The sequence below is a fragment of the Kogia breviceps genome, chromosome X (assembly GCF_026419965.1).
Source record: "Kogia breviceps isolate mKogBre1 chromosome X, mKogBre1 haplotype 1, whole genome shotgun sequence".
Taxonomy (NCBI): Eukaryota; Metazoa; Chordata; class Mammalia; order Artiodactyla; family Physeteridae; genus Kogia; species Kogia breviceps.
The window spans coordinates 127,916,247-127,922,415 of NC_081330.1; positions in this window are offsets into that span (position 1 = coordinate 127,916,247).

Here is a 6,169-nt window from a genome sequence, read left to right on the forward strand (position 1 = left end):
CTAATCTTGGTGAAATTATAAATATTTCTATAGGATAAATTCCAAATCGGGTCTTCCTCAGTGGCTCCATGCCTTTATAAACTTACTAGGTATGGTCAAATTGTCCTTCTTATTGACCTTTCTGCAATTTGCAAGGTAAGAAATTCTATTCCATTGTTGTTTGGGCTTTCACTTCTTTTATTACCAGTGAGGTTCAACACTTCCCCCTGCTTTCTGGTAATTGGTGTTTCTTTGTACCCTTTGCTTACTTCATGTTTGTCTTCTATTGGGCTTTTCATCTTGTTTTGTTAACTTTTGATTTGGAGCTCTGCATAAATTAGGTAACTCAGCCCTTTGTCCTGTATCTTCCAAATATTTCTCAATTGTCATTTTATAATTGCTTGTTTGTTGATTATGTATTTTTGCCATGCAGGGACTTTGCATCATTACATAGAAAATTTGATAAAGTTTCCCTTTTTAGCTTCTGGACAAAGATCACTGAAAATAAGAAATTCACATAACCGACAACGCTCCAGGAAGCTAGAGGCTGTGGTTGGAAGAAGTTGAGAGGGGGTTAGCGCCCGTGATGGGCCAGGATGAAGGCAGGCTGGGTGGGGCTGCGCCTGGGAACCAAAGCAGATAAGTCCGCCGTAGGCTTGCTCATCCCTGTGAAGCCAACGAGGACACATCTCTACAGCTGTGATGAGAGCGCTCTGGGGGCCCCGTCACGTGCTCCAAGCCAGGGTCCCAGGAGGGGAGCACAAGTGGGGAGATGATGCTGCCCAGTGGGCCTTTCTCCCTTGGGCAGGAGGGCAGGTGATACTGCTTTTATTATGGAAAACTTAGTATGTGGATATTGGAAATAGAGGACTTGGTTAGTTAGTGCATGGAATATGAAAAGGTGAATAAAAACCACGCTTAATTCCACCACAGTTACTATTTTAGCCCATTTCCTCCCCATCTTTTTTCAGCTCATTTTTTGGAACATCTTTATTGGCGTAGAATTGCTTTACACCGGTGTGTTAATTTCTGCGGTATGACAAAGTGAATCAGCTGCACATGGACATATATATCCCCATATCCCGTCCCTCTTGCGTCTCCCTCCCACCCTCCCTATCCCACCCCTCTAGGTGGTCACAGAGCACCGAGCTGACCCCTCTGTGCTATGCGGCTGCTTCCCACTAGCTATCTGTTTGACATTTGGTAGTGTATATACGTCAGTGCCACTCTCTCACTTCGTCCCAGCTTACCCTTCCCCCTCCCCGTGTCCTCAAGTCCATTCTCTACGTCTGCGTCTTTATTCCTGTCCTGCTCTGAGACTCATGAGAACCGTTTTTTCTTTTTTAGATTCCATATATATGTGTTAGCATATGGTATTTGTTTTTCTCTTTCTGACTTACTTCACTCCGTGTGACAGTGTCAAAGTCCACCCACCTCACTCCAAATAACTGAATTTCGTTTCTTTTTCTGGCTGAGTAATATTCCATTGTATATACGTGCCACCTCTGCTTTATCCATTCATCTGTCGGTGGCCACTTAGGCTGCTTCCATGTGTTGGCTATTGTAAATGCTTCAGCTCCTAGTTTTAAAGTTGGAATTATACTTCATATGCATTTTGGTTTCCATTATTCTTTTTAAAAAAATTTATTTTATTTAATTTATTTTTGGCTGTGTTGGGCCTTCGTTGCCCAGCACGGGCTCTCTCTAGTTACGGCGAGCAGGGGCTACTCTTCGTTGCAGTGCGTGGGCTTCTCATTGCGGTGCCTTCTCTTGTTGCGGAGCACGGGCTCTAGGCGAGCGGGCTTCAGTAGTTGTGGCGCGCTGGCTCGGTAGTTGTGCTGCGTGGAGTTTGTTGCTCTGGGGCCTGTGGGATCTTCCGGGACTAGAGCTGGAACCCGTGTCCCCTGCCTTGCCAGGTGGATTCTTAACCACCGCACCACCAGGGAAGCCCAAGGTCTCCTTAAATTACCCGCTTTGTGCGTGCCACGTGATTCCTCTAGATACCAGGTCTGAATCAGATATAGTTACACGTTTCGTACAAATCGATTAGAAAAAGGTAAAGAACCCAAGCAGGTAATAAGCAAAGGTAATGGATTCACAAAAGAGAACACCTTGTGTTGCCAGTGACCATGAAGAGATGCTTACCCTCCAAGATGCTTAAAGCCATGCCTCCTACCACAAAGACGAAGTGAGGAAATGGGGCTAATTCACGACCCGCTGAATTGAGAATTGAGAATTCCGGAGTGTGATTCAGCAGTAGCCAGTAGAGCTGAAGGGGCTGACCCTTTCGAATCCGCCATTCGTCTTCTGGAATCCCAAACGTAATTCTTCTCTAGGTATCACAGCTAGAGAATCTATGCGCACCTGCCCCGTCAAAAGAGCAGTGATACTCAATGATTAGAAACCACCTAAATGCTTATGCATAGGGAATGTGTGAAGAGATTCTATTTATAAATTATAATACCTCAAAGCAGTTCAAATGAACTAGGTGTAAATCAACAGGGGGTAAATCATAATGTTAAGGAAATATAGGACATGCCTTGGTGATTACATGTATGTGTAGAATTTAAAAGCTCAGGACAACACTCTGTTGTTTACAGAACGTACTTTTGTAATTAAAGCCTGAGATCGAGGATAGGAGAAATAAGCACCGGCTTCAGATCAGAGTTGATTTTGGGGGATGGAAGGAGAGAAGTTAATCGGACATCGGGACCTCCAACCCTACCTGTAAACCATTCTTCAAAATATCTGAAGTAAAAACGGCAACAGTTAACATCTGTCAAATTCGAGTAGTGATTAATTGGGTGGTATAGTTTTCTATGTGTATTTTATACATGGGAAAACTTTTATACTTTGAAGACAGTTCAAACACCTAAAGGACCAGTGTAAATCCGGGAGGCAAGGTACAACGAGTGCACAGGCTGGAACACCAGGCGGCCTTTAAAAACCACCATGTCAGAGAACTTAGGGAAGCAGGGAAATGCTCAAGAGACATTTGATGTGAAGCGTAGATTAGAAAATAATTGTATGGGGGACTTTTTGTCAGCAGACTTAAAAAAAAAAACACGTACCCTTCTCCTCTTTTCATCACACATAGAAACGTGAAATAAATGTCAGATGGTCCCTGATTATAGGTGACTTGTCTTTTCTCCTCTCCGTCGGTGTTTACAATGAATATATAGTCATTTATCAGACAAGCAAACAATCTGATGATGAGTTTGTACCAGCAGCCTGTCAAAATCAACAACTGAACAGCAGCATTCAATTTCAGACCAAACACCTTGAAATAAATGGCTTTTGCTATTTACTGTGGTTTTGCTGCCCTCTGGTGGAGAAATGGAAGAATGCTTTTGAATGTAAATCCAGATGTGTTCTTCACATGTTGGTAAAGATACTATAGAACTTTGCGAAAAATGAATACATGTGCCATATAAAAAACTTAAAGTACCCAGAAAAATACAAAGGAAGGAAAACATCACCCATAATCTCACTTTATTATCAGCTCAGGATTCTGAGTTCCTGGGCAGGGGAGATAAAAACGATCAGGGTGTAGTAGTTCTTCCAGTAGAAAGTCAACTTTTCTGCTCTCGGAGTGCTAACCTAGAATTTTCTTTAACAAAATAAATGTATTTCTTTATTTGTTTATGTGGCTGTATTGGGTCTTCGTTGCCGCACGCGGGCGTTCTCTAGTTGCGGCGAGCGGGGCGGGGGCTACTCTTCGTTGAGGTGTGCGGGCTTCTCATTGCAGTGGCTTCTCTTGTTGCGGAGCAGGGGCTGTAGGTGTGCGGGCTTCAGTAGTTGTGGCTCGTGGGCTCTAGAGCGCAGGCTCAGTCGTTGTGGCGCACGGACTTAGTTGCTCTGTGGCTCGTGGGATCTTCCCGGACCAGGGCTCGAACTCGTGTCCCCTGCATTGGCAGGCGGACTCTTAACTACTGTGCCACCAGGGAAGTCCCTAGAATTTGGTTTTGATACTCGATTTTTGCTTTCTTTACCTATCTTCAACTACAAATACCTAGTAATTTGATCCTTGTTCAGAGACTGCTTCAAGTTCATTCTTTCTTTCTTTCCTTTCTTTGTGTCTTTCTTTCTTTCTTTCACACTTTTGTTAAAAAAGGTTGCAGTGAACATCATATATCTAATCTTGGTGAAATTATAAATATTTCTATAGGATAAATTCCAAATCGGGTCTTCCTCAGTGGCTCCATGCCTTTATAAACTTACTAGGTATGGTCAAATTGTCCTTCTTATTGACCTTTCTGCAATTTGCAAGGTAAGAAATTCTATTCCATTGTTGTTTGGGCTTTCACTTCTTTTATTACCAGTGAGGTTCAACACTTCCCCCTGCTTTCTGGTAATTGGTGTTTCTTTGTACCCTTTGCTTACTTCATGTTTGTCTTCTATTGGGCTTTTCATCTTGTTTTGTTAACTTTTGATTTGGAGCTCTGCATAAATTAGGTAACTCAGCCCTTTGTCCTGTATCTTCCAAATATTTCTCAATTGTCATTTTATAATTGCTTGTTTGTTGATTATGTATTTTTGCCATGCAGGGACTTTGCATCATTACATAGAAAATTTGATAAAGTTTCCCTTTTTAGCTTCTGGACAAAGATCACTGAAAATAAGAAATTCACATAACCGACAACGCTCCAGGAAGCTAGAGGCTGTGGTTGGAAGAAGTTGAGAGGGGGTTAGCGCCCGTGATGGGCCAGGATGAAGGCAGGCTGGGTGGGGCTGCGCCTGGGAACCAAAGCAGATAAGTCCGCCGTAGGCTTGCTCATCCCTGTGAAGCCAACGAGGACACATCTCTACAGCTGTGATGAGAGCGCTCTGGGGGCCCCGTCACGTGCTCCAAGCCAGGGTCCCAGGAGGGGAGCACAAGTGGGGAGATGTTGCTGCCCAGTGGGCCTTTCTCCCTTGGGCAGGAGGGCAGGTGATACTGCTTTTATTATGGAAAACTTAGTATGTGGATATTGGAAATAGAGGACTTGGTTAGTTAGTGCATGGAATATGAAAAGGTGAATAAAAACCACGCTTAATTCCACCACAGTTACTATTTTAGCCCATTTCCTCCCCATCTTTTTTCAGCTCATTTTTTGGAACATCTTTATTGGCATAGAAATGCTTTACACCGGTGTGTTAATTTCTGCGGTATGACAAAGTGAATCAGCTGTACATGGACATATATATCCCCATATCCCGTCCCTCTTGCGTCTCCCTCCCACCCTCCCTATCCCACCCCTCTAGGTGGTCACAGAGCACCGAGCTGACCCCTCTGTGGTATGCGGCTGCTTCCCACTAGCTATCTGTTTGACATTTGGTAGTGTATATACGTCAGTGCCACTCTCTCACTTCGTCCCAGCGTACCCTTCCCCCTCCCTGTGTCCTCAAGTCCATTCTCTACGTCTGCGTCTTTATTCCTGTCCTGCTCTGAGACTCATGAGAACCGTTTTTTCTTTTTTTTTTTTTTAGATTCCATATATATGTGTTAGCATATGGTATTTGTTTTTCTCTTTCTGACTTACTTCACTCCGTGTGACAGTGTCAAAGTCCACCCACCTCACTCCAAATAACTCAATTTCGTTTCTTTTTCTGGCTGAGTAATATTCCATTGTATATACGTGCCACCTCTGCTTTATCCATTCATCTGTCGGTGGCCACTTAGGCTGCTTCCATGTGTTGGCTATTGTAAATGCTTCAGCTCCTAGTTTTAAAGTTGGAATTATACTTCATACGCATTTTGGTTTTCATTATTCTTTTTTAAAAAATTTATTTTATTTAATTTATTTTTGGCTGTGTTGGGCCTTCGTTGCCCAGCACGGGCTCTCTCTAGTTACAGCGAGCATGGGCTACTCTTCGTTGCAGTGCGTGGGCTTCTCATTGCGGTGCCTTCTCTTGTTGCGGAGCACGGGCTCTAGGCGAGCGGGCTTCAGTAGTTGTGGCGCGCTGGCTCGGTAGTTGTGCTGCGTGGAGTTTGTTGCTCTGGGGCCTGTGGGATCTTCCGGGACTAGAGCTGGAACCCGTGTCCCCTGCCTTGCCAGGTGGATTCTTAACCACCGCACCACCAGGGAAGCCCAAGGTCTCCTTAAATTACCCGCTTTGTGCGTGCCACGTGATTCCTCTAGATACCAGGTCTGAATCAGATATAGTTACACGTTTCGTACAAATCGATTAGAAAAAGGTAAAGAACCCA